A 15,856-nucleotide genomic window follows, 5' to 3' on the forward strand; every position below is an offset into this window, starting at 1 on the left:
TTTGTCTAAAGGGATGTAATCGGTGCTCGCTCCAAAGCTAACACCCGTTATTCTACTCAGTAGCTGGGAAACAAGTCACAAAACTGCAAACTCTGCTGTTCATTCACTTGATATCTTATGATCTCCTCCCTCCCGACCACTCGCTCTCTTCCGCTCACACTGCAATCGTCGTCTCTCGCTCCACTCAACTATTGACTGTTATCCCTAGAGCCACTAGGATGGCTAAAGCACCATTTGGAAAACTGGAAATCTTAATTGGTCTATCACAGGGGTATTTGATTAAAATTCAAAGAGTTCTAGTTACCAAAATTTCCTTCTTCCTCTCCAAATCACAGAAATGGGCCTGTGACTGCCCTGCCAGTAGTTTGAATATTAGCTTTAATGGAGTTGGTGCCATTCTCATGCGCATGTGTAGGCGCTCCCTGTTGAATGTGCAAAGGTGCTAAATTTTAATAATGTTGAGAAAGCCACAGCTGTAAGTTGATCCAAAAATGGTCAATGTGTAGTGCTGCTTTGGTTAGACCAGGGAAAACAGACTCAGACGCATTCTGTAGCCAGAAAGTAGCAGTTCTCCTACACTGTTCTTCTCTCTAGAAAACTGTCTATGCACATCAATTGATCTGATTGGCTCAACTGAGTGACGGTATTGTTGTATTAACTGACTTAGCTGTTTCCTCTGTCTATAGCAACGAGCGTCAGGGGAAAAAAGACAATGCACCGTAAAGACTATTATTTATTCTCATTAATTGGTCGGAAATTGGTAATGGGTCCGGATAGAACTAGTCATTTTTAAATTCTTAAAACACAACGTTACTTGTTTTTCTACCAGGAGATGCAATTCTCCCGGACCTGATGGGGGAAGTATACACCTACAAGAGTGTCCGTTTTCAAAACCGCATTCTTTACTAGCAGAACCTTCTGATTTGGCCAAAATGTAGCATGTACTATGCAGAATGCAAACAAAAGCAAAATCTGCAGTTTACCAAAAATACCTGGATGTCAGACCAATTCAGAGAAAATCTCCAGTATGCCTCGGACCAATCTATCTTGCCTACTGTATCCCACAATGCAAAGCGATGCAACAATCACAACAACCGCAAATTTTTTCTCTGCCATTTCATCACTAAATTCACTTTCTTATGTGAAAAATCAACTATGTAGAGCTGAAATGTGGACCGTTTTATGATAATGTTTGGCTAAATGCAAATTTGTTGCGACAGTGTCGGAGATCAGAAGTTCCAGTCTGACGTGACAGCTGGCATGTGCTTGCCGGTCGGCCTGCCCACCTTCACAGACCCCACTATGAGCTGGCTGGAGACTCGCGGACAAGAGGCGTTTATTTCCTCAATCATTTGTTTAAATAACACAACACAAATATCCATTATACGACCTGTGGTTTTTCGAAGTTATAAAGCTCCACAAAGGATTGCGGGCACACACACATACATTTGATTTAATATTTAAGTTTTAGGCCTTTATTTTGATAGAACAGCTGAAGACATGAAAGGGGAGAGAGAGGGGGGAATGACATGCAGCAAAGGGTCGCAGGTCGGAGTTAAACCTGTGGCCGCTGGGTCGAGGAGTAAACCTCTATATATGGGCGCCCACTCCACCACATGAGCTACCCAGGTGCCCAACTAGGGTTTGTTTTATTTGCTTTTTCACATAAAGAAAGATGTAAGAAATTTTCAGTTTGTTAAATTTTCAGCATTGTATCAAGTAAACAAACAAAAAAATCCTAATCTTTTTCGTTTGCAACAGTGGTATGAGTTATTTTTTGCCCGGTGTTTTGAGAGCTTGTTCAAAGGATTAGCATACTGCAGAAGATTTAACCATTACTGCTTACTACTTATAAATGCAGTAAGCAGTAGGCACTGCATAACGCAGTTGTCCGCAGTATGTAAAAGGTGATTTTGGCTGCGGGTCGAGAAGACTTGACGTTTTTTCCAGATTACATATAAATCACGCTCTCCTTGCCCCCTCCACTCAACCCCTCCACTACACACCAAAACAGTGCTGAAAGAGTGACATTTACCATTCGACATTAGAATCATAAGATAACCATGTGGTCTGCATGCAGATATGATTTCACATAAACAAGTAAAGGAATTATATAAAAATATAAAAATATGTATTGCATTGAAAAAATATATTGCGAGTGTAATAATTGGAAGAAAAAAATGTCTAAACTGTCAATCTTAAGATAACTTAACCATTTGCATTCAGTAGAAAGGCTTCATTTCAACAGTAGATGCCTCAGAAAATTTTTTTCTTCTTTGTTTGCATCCTCTGAGTCCAACTCTCTGGAGCTCTGAATTACAGCACTAAAAAAGATTGATGTTACAAATGTCTTTTTTTCCTGTCTTAATATATTTCCTTTTTCCCATCTAGACCATATGATCTAGACTTCTTTATGTGTCCTGTTTTCATGTATACTGTTTTTTCCTGCTCTTGTATCTTTCACTATTGCCTCTTCTTATCTATCTTTAACTATTCATCCATCCATCCAACCATCCATCTTCATCCGCTTATCTGGTATTGGGTCGTGGGGAGAGCAGCTCTTTAACTAACACTTCTAAAATCTATACTCTACATACATTGAAGTATGTGTGTAGGTTTCTATACTTCAGTAATCAGTGTTGTATATGGTAGATGGGAAATGGACTGCATTTTTATAGGGCCTTTCTACCTTACCAGACCAAGCGCATTGAAATGTGCCTCTCATTAACCCATTCACACACACATTTTTACACCAATGTTGGTGGAGCTGCCATGCCAGGAGACATAGATCATATATGATACATAAATCAATAACTCACAATGTATGTTGTGATCACATCAACCCAACACAACGTGCCCTATTGCTTTTTGTAGAAGTTCATCAAGTATGGCAATATGAAAGTGATACACCCATTCCAATTTAAAATTCTTTTTTCAAAGAATCATCACTGTTGCATTTAGCATCTTTAAGATACACTGTTTAGTGCACCCCCCACCTTAACTGGCAGTGAAAAGACTTTGTGGTTGTTGACACGTCTGACGGAGGGAGGGGTATTCTAGGAAGGCTTTTTCCTTGTAGCCTGTGATTGTGTTGGCTGCCGGCCATCCATGCTGAGCCTGAGTCATTGTTGGCAAACTGGCTCTTCACCCTGACAGCCTTGTCGAGCTGGCTTTTGACCAGGCATTATTAATCTCGGTTTCCCTTCCCATGTGCCTGCATCTTGAATTTCCACAGGGTCCTGCCCTCCGCAGTAAACCATGACCCAAAGCCGATCGACTCCGTTATGGTTCTCTTCGGTGGGCAGGTAACAAAGGAAGACAGGCGGCACAGGAAGAGATCAGAGAGGAGAGAGCATGTGCAGGTGTGAAAAAGCTATCATAACCACATCCCTGTCTGTAGCGCAGAGGCCAGGTTTTTTTTCCGTCAGAGAAAACAAAAAATCTCAAAAGCAGCAAAAACAACATGTGGGGTTTAAGCCAGAGCCAGAATGTCGCGCCTACCATAACCTCCCTGCCCACAGTCGCCCCTTTAGAAAATCAAGGGTGGGATCAATGCTGTTAGCAGGCTTCCAATTTTTAGCTGTTATAAGCAGTCTCAACATGTATTTCATGAGGTAGCCATAACACAAAATGTAACTGGGTGCTTTTATCTGATGAATGTGAATTATAAACTGGTGGTGTCATATATTGTTCCAGTGTTAAAACAATGGCGTCACATTGTCCATTTCTTATGCTGTCTATGGTTTTTACCACTTTTACTTCCCGGTCTTTGCCTTCACGCCTTGTGTGATCATTTTCCCTCGCCACAGTGTGTTCATTCATTCATATTTATTATACAGGAAAGTTCAAAAAACGTCACAGGCCGTTAAAATGGCACTTCAGCAAACCATCGGTAAAATGTCAGCTCACAAATGTTTTAGTAACCTGGCTATGTAGCCTAGCTGCCTTGCAATGCTCACAATGAAATGCATTGTCAGATCATGCTAGTGGTTGACCTGTTGGCTAGTTGAATAATTTTGAGTGGTTAAACTACCATCTAAAGTTGTGTATCTGCCCTGTTTAAGTTTGTGTGACATTAACAATACAATCTGTTTTGACACAAGTGTCAACGTTTGGCAACAAAAACATGTAATCAAACAAATGCACAAGTAGCCTAGCTGCTTGGCTTTACAATGAAATCCAATGTCCGAACATGGTAGCAATTGGCATGGTGGCTAGCTGAAATGTTTGAGTGTTTAAACATATACAGTGGTCTATTTAGTGGTGTATGTGCCCTGACTACGTGTGTGTCCTACCAAACAAAATTTGTGTTGATACAAGCACCAATGTTGTTGAAACATTTAAATCCCATACACATTTTCATGATACATTTCTGATAACGTCCGCCATCTGGGTCAGGCTTCCAAATTGAATAAAGTTTAACTTTAGTCTTCGCTTGCCTCGGCAATACACTCATCTCGCCCAATCAGGGCAAATTTCGTCTCAATTCAACCGCAATAAGAGCGAAGTGAAATGTCACTGTGTGGAACCCTACCCTTATTCCCAGTTCACAGTATTTCTCCTATCTCCTGACAGTTTTCCTGTCTTCCCTGTGTTTCTGACCTCTGCCTGTTTTCTGGATACCGCTGCCTGTGAGTTTTCTGCTTGCTTCATACCTGGTCGGTTTAAATCACCTGTGAGTTGTGCATTTGTGGGTCTATCTTCATGTGACGTTTGATGGCTGTATGCTCAGCCAACACTGGTTTTTCAGAGCGAAACGCCACTCTGTCATGTTTTGAAATGTGAAAAGCTGTTGAGGAGTTAATCAGCAGCTCAAGTGAGCCTGAACAGAACCAATTTGAATGCTATGTGATATCTACAGCTTTAAATTAAATGTTCTTCACTAAATGTAATTCCTCTTCCTTTGTAATTACCAGAGTGGTGGAAAAGACTTTTACAAAAGTGTAGCTATTACGGAAAGTGAGCTACAGCAAAGTCTGGTTAAGTTAACTACAAGCAAAACTGATAGAGCACTTTTTTTTATAATTAAGCCAAATTATAACAAGACCTTTTCTCCTTTTGGAACAGAATTACTTGAAGAATGGATGCTTTAATTAAAGTGTTGTGATTTGTTTTTTTGTGAGGGTTTTTCTTTTAATTTTTCCAGTTCTATTGAAATCTTTCCCAGCTTGAAGACCGGTGAGCAGTATGTATACAGTGCTGATTGACAGAGCACTTAGTCTCTGACAAGCGCAGTTAGTTAGGATTCCAGATGGTAGGTGTTGTTACGTAAAGGGCCACTTACATCACATTAGCTGCATTTGTCAACTATACATGCTATACATATGCTTGTCAGTAAATAAGGTTTTTCCATCAGCACGGTGTTGTGATAAACTCCTAATTGTTATTTAGACGTGATTAGGCAGATTTCTTAGTGACTGTTACTTTCATATTCTGTTTGTAACAGGGTCTTACTTATGAAACCTGACGTACCAGATGGTTTGTTGACACAGCCATCATTGGAAACTGTTTGAAAAAGAGTAGGCACTTCCAAAAGTATTCCTGGCATGTGATTGGATGACTCATCTGTCATGTCCGCCATTGTTGTTTTGAACATTGGTAGTATTTTGTAACCCCATCCACAATATTTTCCGAAACCTAACATTCCCGTTTTTGTGTTCCATGTCAGTTAACTGACGTCCCAACCCCAAGCGTCAAAAAGGGACGCCAAGAGACCCACAACACGCGACTAAATATGTCCAAGTGTAACCTTTTGACACACTGGGAGTGAGAATGTGTTGAAATAAGGCCTAGTCCATGCATACACGGACAGGTATTTGTATAAACTGAGTTTTTCCTTCTTAGATAAAAAATAAATAAATCTTGTCCACGCAAGCAATGTTTAAAAAAAAAAATGCTGCCAAGAGCATGCCAAACAACCCTGACCCTTAAGCCATGTTGGCCATGGTTATATCCATGTTGCCCATGTTTATATTCATCCCTCTCTGAGAGAGAGCAAGAGCGAGAACGAGAGAGAGAGAACGTCTCGGGTCACGTATGTAACCCTTGTTCCCCGAGATAGGGGAACGAGACACTGCGTCGGTGACGACACTATGGGAAACGCCTCTAGCATGACAGGGCTGATTGCAAATGACAACTATTCCAATCCTATTGGTCTTGGTGAGAACGGTAGCATGTGACGGCGTAACCGTAGGGGTATATAGGCACGCCGGCAAATAGCTCATTAGCTCTTTCTATGAAGCAAGGCACTCCAGGCAGAGCGAGGTGCGGTGAACCGACGCAGTGTCTCGTTCCCCTATCTACGGGAACAAGGGTTACATACGTAACCCGAGACATTTCCCTTCCAGGGGAACTCGAACTGTGTCGGTCACGACACTATGGGAACGAAATACCCACTAACCCCGCCTGCCCTAGCGTGCAAGCGACCTGTGGGCACAACTAGGAGGAGACCTAGTGTCGGGAGCGGAGGGAAGGTCCAGACTGTAGTACCTGAAGAAGGTGTGAGGAGTGGCCCAGCCAGCCGCATCACAAACCCCCTGGAGAGACGCTCCAGAGAGGAGAGCCGTGGAGGCCGCAACGCCTCTCGTGGAGTGAGCCCTCACAGCCATAGGTGAAGGCAAACCGCGCACCTTGTAGGCCAGGAAGATGGTCTGAACAATCTAGTTGCTGATGGTATGTTTGGAAACACACCAGCAACTGGTCTGCCTTCCTTCACCTGGAGGACCTCAGAGAGAAGATACCCAGCGCTCTGACAGGGCAGAGCAAATGGAGCCTCCCGTCCTCCGCCGTCACATGAGGGGGGGGATGAAATGCCTGACTGATGACTTGACTACTTTTCATTCAACAAAGTAACCTACATCTTCATAAGCACCACCTTAAGGTTCATCAGACCATAAGCTTGGGCATTTGTGTTCTTAAAGTAGCGAAAAGATAAACAGTGCATATCATGTAACCTTCCTAACAAGACTTGTAGCTTTTTTTGTCTGCATTGGCAGACAAAAACTCATTAAAGACTTCTTCAAATAGATTAAAGCACAGGGCCGCTTTACCCGTGAAATGATTTTTGTATGTATATATATAGCTTGTTTTATGATTCATTAGGAGAATACCGTTCTGTTAATGTATAAATGGCAGTTTTTTTGAAGTTTTTAATGTGTCAACTCTCACTGATTCTTGCTGCGTCATTACATGGCGTTAGTAGTTTTAAGAAGTAGGAGTAGGTAGGCTATACACATCCAGGGGAACAGGGGGTATTGGTGATCTTATATAGTGAGCCAGTATGGGCCAAGATGCCAGGGACGATCTTTGGGTCCAAGTCCGTCCCTGCTGGCTCCCTGTGTAATTCTGTTTCCTGGTGTTCTAGCTTGTGTGGCTAAATTTTGAGGATGCTACATCACTGACGTTCATCCAAGGACCGTGTTGAGGATCATCCGAATTCCTCCAAGAACTGAGTCCTTCGTTCAGAAAACTTCCCATTGACGGCAAAGGATGCATATGTGTATCTTTCACTCTCCCAAATCACCCACAATCCTATGTGCACGGCTTTGCCGGCTCGATAAAGAAATGTAATGGCGGACCTAAGCTAAAGGCAAAATAATAATTTAAATGGAAGTATCTTTAGTGTTTGCTGTATATTTGTTTTCTCCGGTAATCGGTTACATCAATGTAAAGCTAAACGCTTGGTCCAAATTGCTATAATAATTAAGTAGATACATTTGTTTTGGTGGCCTTTTCATCTCTTTTCTTATGCTGCTACTGTATATGCGTATTGTTAGTAGAGATTTAGAAATTGGTGTTTATCAGTTGTTACTGCAGGATAGGAGGTAACGTTGCACTTTGTTAACTTCACTAGTAACGTTAAATGAAGGCTAAAATATATGAGTAGTTACCCATATACAAAGTATAACGTTCCATCCTAACGGTAAACATCCTTTTCTTGTGTTTGCTGTCTTTTAACAGGAACTAAGGAACAAACGGGGGCGGTCACTGAGGACGGGAAAGCCAAAGAGAGACGTTGAATAGATCATTTGCTACATTAGAGATTGGCATTCTAAAAATAAGTGCATTAATTTAACTGGTTTGTCCGTGTCATTAAGTTCTTGGGTGTGTGTATATATAATATAAACTGTTTTTCAATGTCTATTTTTCCATCAATTTGTGACTTGAGCACAGGGAGCTTCTAACTGAATAATTGTATTCATATACTATCTGTTTAATAACCATTAGTTATGCAAAGACATTAACGAAATGTGTTTCTTCATTTTAACATTTATTCAAACATTACTATATACTGTACACACAAGTATGTTCAACATGAAGCAGCGATCAGACACACAGCTGATGATGGTGTTGCTTTAAGACTGCAGACAGAAGAAGAAAGCTTTAGGTTAGTCCTCCAACCTGTCCTGGTAACATCAGGTTACCCCAGTAGTCATCCAACTTGTCCTATTACCGGTATTGCACTGTGTATATATATATATATATATATATATATATATATATATATATATATATATATATGTGTGTGTGTGTGTGTGCGTGTGTGTGTGTCCCTCAAGATTTTTTGCTCCACTATGACTCCCAAGTCATTATGCTCGGCCAACACTCAGATATTGGGAATCATGGACACCGTTCACCAGTTCTTCAACATGACCTAAGTGGGAAAACCATCAACCACAGCTTCCAGCTCTGTTTCCACCTGATTCCTTACCTTCCCAAGCTGTACCCTTAAATAGCTTTCAACCATGTGAACCTTTAGTGCCTGCTACTGAACGCTATAGCCGGACGTTTAATAATATTTTAATAATTTATACAGTTTATTGATCTCCAGTGGGGAAATTACAATTAACACTCTGTTTTGTTTTGAGATCACTACACATAGGCCTGAAATACACACACACACACAGACAAAAAAAAGTAAGTAGACTGCTAGTGCAGGACCAGCACCCTGAGCAGACTCGCGGGGTACAGTGCCTTGCTCAAGAGCACCTAGCAGCACCCAGGAGGTGAACTGGCATCCTTCCAGCTACCAATCCACACTCTGTACTTTGGTCCGTACTGGACTCGAACCAGAAACCCACCGGTTGCCAACCCAGAATGCAAATCATTCCTGACAAAGACTGGGGAGTAGCTTTTTGGAACAGCCCGCTAACTACCTATGGCACATACCAACAATTTGTGGCCAATATAACCACAGTTTTTGATCACCCCGTAACTAGCAGTGATACCAGTAAGCGCCTGCCAAGTTTACGTCAGCGAGCTCAAAGTGAAGCTTATTACTTAGATGAGCTTAGAACGTTAGCAGCTGAGCTCGGGTAGGATGACAGGGCTTTACAAAGCATCTTCTACAAAGGTTTCAAATGAAAATGTCAAGTACTGTTTAGTGGGTCGGTCTGAATCTAAGAATCTGCAAGACTTAATCTTTTTAGCCATTCACATTGACAACAGTTTAAGAGAGAGACGTTGAAGAAGAGCAACCAGTTCACCTACCTTAGCCAACCTGCCTAACCAGCTCAGTTCTTCGGGTTGAAATCAGTTGATCTTTTGCCTGTGTTAACTCTGCTTTCGTGCTTCACAAGGAGGAAGCCATGCAACTGAATTGTCTTACCCCTGCTGAAAGGATCCGACCGTTTAAGGAGAGACTCTGCGTATACTGTGGAGAGAATGACCAACGGTCCTCCTGTCCAAACCATTTAAACTCCCAAACTCTCATGATTTGTGGTTCCCAATATTCCCTGTAAATGCATCAACATAAATGTTGTACTGTGTGCGAGACAGACTGAAGGGGCCAAAGCAGCCAGCTTTCAAGCTGGAGGACAAAGGTCCAGTACATTTACTAGCAGTTCCCCTGATCTTTTGTCTGTTGGCTCAACTGTTACCTGGTCAGCTAACGCCCCCAACAACAAGTAGTCCTTTGTGGGGACCCGCCTGGCCATTTTCCTGGAACCTGTGGAGGCCGTAGACTGGGAAAAGTTTAACATGGCTCCCGTCTTCATTCCACACTGCAACCTCTCTTCGGCCCAGAGTCGTTGCTGTTCAGCAGTCCAGCGCTCAAGCTGTGCAGTGGACCAGAGTCCTTGGTGTTTTGGGGTCCAGAGTCTCAGCGGACCGTTCTCCCAGAGACTCTGCCAGTGCCCAACGTCCCAGAGACTCCGGTCCTCTGGATGCAAGGAAGTAAGCCACGTGTTGGAATTGTTTGTTGGACAATGGACGCCATTACCACATGGTTGACGCCACAAACAAAAGACACTGATTCACTGGGCACACTCTGGAGAGCGCACTGCACCCTGGACACAACACCCCTTTGCCTCTTTTACTGCACTATTATACTACATATATATATATATCTTCATCTTTGCCTTTATTAAATCTCTTAAACATATATCCTGTGTCATGTCTGCTTTTGGACCCACCTCCAGTGCCTTTCCATAACAGATCCTTTTAGATGTCCTCCCTCCTTTGCCTTGGCATTGTCCCAAAAGGTAATAACTGCCCATGAAAACCAAGCCAACACGCTGTGAAATTAGGTTTAAATCATGTGCAAACGAGGAAGCGTTCTGCTTTGTGCTATGAAACAATCTGTTTCAAGAAAGAAAGAATTTCTGCCAAATGTGACTTGTTGGCAGACAGGTCTGTGTGCTAATGAGAGCGGTTATTAATTAATTTTGAAATGCTATAACAAGTAACTCTCAGGAAATATTAGTCTGTACAGAATCATTTTTTCTGTATCTCATTTAACCCGCCTTTTGCTTTACCACTCTTTCTCTCTTGCACCTTAACTTCATAAATAAGATGTCTGCCTGCACCTAATCTCTCCATTACTGAGTCTATTTTTTCCTTTTACACTTTTCTTTAAGTCCCTCTTTTTTCTTTCTGGTATTTATTTACAGTACTTTTTCTCCTCTCTCTTTATTTCTCTGTCTAATCTGTTTCTCTCAGGACTATGGAGTTATTTCAGTGCCAGTCATCCAGTCTGAGGGGCAACAAAAGGGCCTGGGAGCCTGAAATCGATTACTCTCTCAGGCGGAGAGTACAGACACCTTCTCTGCTGGTATCAACCTCTTCCATTACTGACAATCCTCTTTCTCTCCTCTTCTTTCGCTAAACCTATTAATCCATCCACATCTGTCTCTCCATTTTTGATTTTCTTCTATCACCCATATTGCCCATTCTCTCACCTTTTCTCCCCTTATTTTACTTCACTTTTCACAGTCAATATTAATTTCAAGTTTGTACCTCAGTTCAATACTAAAGTCAATTCATGACGTCATTATCCTAGCGTTGTACAAGGAGTGAAAGCAGAGCTGATGGAAAATCTGCTCAACACTGGAAAATAAATTGGAGACAGTGGTGAGATAGCTCCAGGAACTTCTTGGGAAGAAAAAGAAACCAAAAAACTATTAACTCCTTAGAATTTTGCTCGTCTTTGCACTCTGTCAAACGCACACACACTCACACACGCGCTGTCATGCAAACTCACTGTTCCCATCACCTATAGGCAGCTTTAGCTTGCTACCTGGTCTGTTGGTCTACAAGTGTGAAAATTACTGTAAAACCCAGCACACACATCCCTGACATACTGTAGGCTACAATATTGGTTCTCACTTCTCAACCTTTTCTAGTAGCGACCCCTATAAATAATGAGGTTGGTGTTTGCTAAAGCCCCCCCAGCCCCTAGCCTTGCCCAATGTGCTCTGGGCTCTGTTGATTTTTTTATGCATTTGTGACCTTCCCCACCCTTCGCCCCCCGAACTGCATTTAGACCCATTTCTGTTTTACACATGAGCTTTGAACATAACACATGGAATGTACCAAACTCACACAGTGATGTAAAACCATTTCCCAGTCTAGAATATGTTTTTTAATTTTTTTCTCCCAACCACCTGGCGACCCCCCAGAAACTATCTCACGACCCCCAGGTTGAGAAGCACTGGGCTACAGTCCAATGTCCTCACCTCAGTGCACAGGCTTGCTTTTGTCTTTGACTTCCAGACCATAGAACTGCAAGGTACATTTTACATGTAGGATATTTGTCATGGTTATATCTTTCTGTTTCCTGTTTAATTTTGAAGTTTTCCTCCCTAGTCTTGTCTTACTTCCCGTCTTGTGTTTTCCCGCCTGTTCAATTGTTCTGCCTCACCCTGATGTTTGTCACCTGTTGTATCATCTGTCGCTCTTGTATTTTTTTAAAGATTTTTTGGGGGCTTTTCCCTTTATTATAGTGGATAAACATTTAAGGGGGAGAGAGATGGGGGATGACATGCAGCAAAGGGCCGCAGGTTGGATTCAAACCCGTGCCGCTGCAGAACTCAGCTCTTACTGGGTGAGCTAGAGGCCACCGCTTGCCTCTTGTATTTAGTGTCTGTGTGTCCCTTGTCGATTGTCAGGTCACTGTATTGTCTCTGGCGGAGTGCTATGTATTAGTCTGCTTGTTTTGTCTCCATGTTGCTGATTCCCATTCTTCTTTGATACTTTGTTTTTGGATTACCTTGCCTGCTGTGTTTTGTTCACCTTTTGGGCGGGACAAACCATCTCCAATGAAAAAAGAACTCTCTACAGAGTTCCATGATACCTCACACAATGGTCTACATCAAACGGGTAATTAGTTATAAAAAGCGGCGTGGCTTTAGCATAGGAGGCGGGCCAAACCAACCAAAATGACCAATGACAGAGAAACTCTGATGAGTTCAATGATACCTCCCACAAGACTGAACATTAAACAGTTCAAAAGTTATAAAAGGGGAAGTGTCCTGAGTTCATGGTAATGGTTAAAGTATAGGGGACGGCTCAGTGTCACATGTAGACCACATATACGTTTCATGTAAATTGGATGATGTTTGTCACATAAGGCTGATATCCTATGACCAAAAATCAATTTTGGCCTAAAAATGTCCTCAGGCTTGGACTCTTGTCAATCATAAGAAATTTTGGCCAAATTGGACAATGTACACTAAAGTAGCTTGGATCCAAGCTGTGCACAGTAAGGTTGGGACGCTGGTAACCCCAACTGAGGAAGTAATAGGGCGGTGCAAGGAGCACTTTGAGGAACTCCTAAATCCAGCTAATACTCTGACTCTATGTCAGAGGCAGAGCTGGCGGAGGATAAGGGATTCTCGTCAATTTCCCTGGTGGAATTCACTGAGGTAGTCAAACGCCACAGTGGCCAAGCCCCAGGGATTAAGGAGTGGCAGACCGGGGTGGTGGTTCCCCTGTTCAAAAAGTGGGACCAGAGGGTGTGTGCCAAATACAGGGGTATCACACTTCTCAGCCTCCCAGGTAAAGTCTACTCCAAGGTGCTGGAAAAGAGGATTTGGCCGATAGTCGAACCTCGGGTTGAAGTGGAACAATGGGGATTCCGTCCTGGTAGTGGAACAACAGACCAACTCTTCACTCTCGCAAGGATCCTGTAGGGAGCCTGGGAGTATGCTCAACTACACTACTACATGTGTTTTGTGGATCTGGAGAAGCTGTATGCCCGGGTCCCACAGGAGATACTGTGGGAGGTGTGCGGGCGTATGGGGTCATTGCAGTTTGGTGGGCTGGGGATCTCTTCGCTGCGCTTTGCAGATGATGTGGTCCTGATGGCATCATTGGCCTGTGAGCTTCAGCACTCACTGGATCGGTTTATGGCTGAGTGTGAAGTGGCTGGGATGAGGATCAGCACCACTAAATCTGAGGCCATGGTTCTCAGCAGGAAACAAATGGAGTGCCTTCTTCATGTAGGGAATGAGTCCTTACCCCAAGCAAAGAAGTTAAAAACCTTGGGGTGTTGCTCTGGAATGAGGGGACAATGGAGCGGGATATTGGTCGGAGAATCAGCGCAGCGGTATTACATTCAATTTATTGCACCATTGTGACAAAAAGAGAGCTGAGCCAGATCGCAAAGCTCTCGATCTACTGTTCAATTTCCGTTCCTACCCTCACCTATGGTCATGTAGGTTGGGTCATGATATAAAAAACAGGGTAATAAAATGACAAATTCTGGGATCGGAGAAATGCTCAGGGTTGTTTGAATTTCTTTAAATCAATCACAATTGTCTTGGGGGGCATTAATCTCCGGAGGCAGTAACGGTGGCTCCACAAAAAAAGTTTGCAAAAGAAAACCCCATACTATAGAATATTAAATAAAGTTAACTGTTCACACAATATAGTAACATGAGCTATTTAAATTAACTGGAAACATTGGGAAACGTAATTTGCTCTAGTGTATCGCTGTGTACTTTATTCACAGCAATCCTCTCCAGTCAGTTCCAAAATGTCCCAGTTAGGTAGTAAAAGCCGTAAACATATTCTTTATAAATTTTACAATCATTCACCAAAAGAAATTTCCAAATTATCTTAAAAACCTGCCATTTTCAAAACATCACACAAAAAAGTACTAAAAACACAAAGCTCAAGGATCAGTAGTTATTAAATATCCAAAATAAATTATTGGTTGCTAACAATCTTCCAAGGAACCCACATGTATAATCTGTTGGAGGCCCTTTCTGCTGCACAGTTACTGTAATTATTATAATTTACAGCTAGCCGAGGGCCTGCAGTCAGGCATATACTGGTGAACTAATCTTCTTCTAGTCACTGTTATGCTCCTCCAAGATTTATGATTTTATCAAATCATTGTGGTCACAAGAACCACCAAGACACTAGTGTCTATCAAAGTTGAACTTTTCTAAGCCTCAAGCCATTTGGGTCACACTGTGTCAATTTTTATGTCAATTATTTTGACAGGGATCTGGTTCATGACTTGAAATTAAATTAAATTTATTCCCAGAATATCATGTGTAGAGAAAAGATGTAAAAATGATTTATAAGTGAATTTGTTCTTTGAGATTTGAGTTCACGAAAACCTTCAAGCCACACCCTGATAGGCTGTAGATTATGGATTCATCCAAATCCTAAAATAATCTCTTTATAATAATAATAACTGTGTTTACAACTCACTTCCTCTCATATGCAGTGGCGATCTTAACACCTTAAATATTTGGCAATGCTGCCAATTCTGCAAACACACACACACACACACACACACAACACACACACACACACACACTATCATGTACATAGGTTTGTTTGGGTTCAATATAATAGCAGTCCAACATCACTAACCTCATAAACCATATTTTTTGGTAATAGTGATATTTCTACATGGCAAATAATTTACTAGTAAGTATTGTAGAGTCATAGAAAACCAACAGACCCAAAAGTCATGACATGCATGCTGCTCAGTCTGTGTAATTGAATCTGTAATTGAAAGAGGCATGTTCAAAATAATAGCAGTGGTGAGTTCAATTAGTTAAATGATTGATTCTGTGAAGAAAAAGGTGTCAATTATGACCCATATTTAAGGAAGGAAGCAAATGTTGTGCATGCTGGTCATAGTGTATTTCACAATGAAATACTCGTTCCAGACATTGCTCTGAGGAACGGTGGACTTTGATAAAAACGTTGATTGGCAAGGGGAAAACATATAAAGAAGTGCAGAAAAATATAGGCTGCTCAGCCGAAATGACTTCAAATGCCTTGAAATGGCATCCAAAGCCTTAACAACGTGGGAAAAAAACAGTCAACTACCATTGGAATGGACAAAAATAGCAAAGGCTCAACCAATGATCAGCTCCAGGGAAATCAGAGAAGACTTAAAGTTACCTGTGAGTACTGTTACGATCAGAAGAAGGCCATGTGAAGCAAAGCTACCAGCTAGAAGCTCCCCCGCAATGTCCCATTGCTGAAAAAAGACATGTACTGAATAGGTTGAAATTTACCAAAGGAGAAATGGAGCAACATTCTGAGGACAGATGGGAGCAAAATTGTTCTTTTTGGGTCTAGGGGCCGCAGACAGTTTGTCCAACGACCCCCA

General features: G+C 42.0%; 1 long non-coding RNA gene across 1 annotated transcript in view; it reads right to left on the minus strand.

Annotated features, from left to right (window-relative positions):
* Nucleotides 1-7,427: 7,427 nt before the first annotated feature.
* LOC116686003 (uncharacterized) overlaps nt 7,428-15,856 on the minus strand; it is an 18,103-nt gene continuing 9,674 nt past the window's right edge. Inside the window, exon 3 of the long non-coding RNA XR_004331117.1 lies at nt 7,428-7,582. This is a non-coding gene — a long non-coding RNA (uncharacterized LOC116686003). The remainder of the gene's footprint in view (nt 7,583-15,856) is intronic.

The sequence above is a fragment of the Etheostoma spectabile genome, unplaced genomic scaffold (genome assembly GCF_008692095.1).
Source record: "Etheostoma spectabile isolate EspeVRDwgs_2016 unplaced genomic scaffold, UIUC_Espe_1.0 scaffold280, whole genome shotgun sequence".
Taxonomy (NCBI): Eukaryota; Metazoa; Chordata; class Actinopteri; order Perciformes; family Percidae; genus Etheostoma; species Etheostoma spectabile.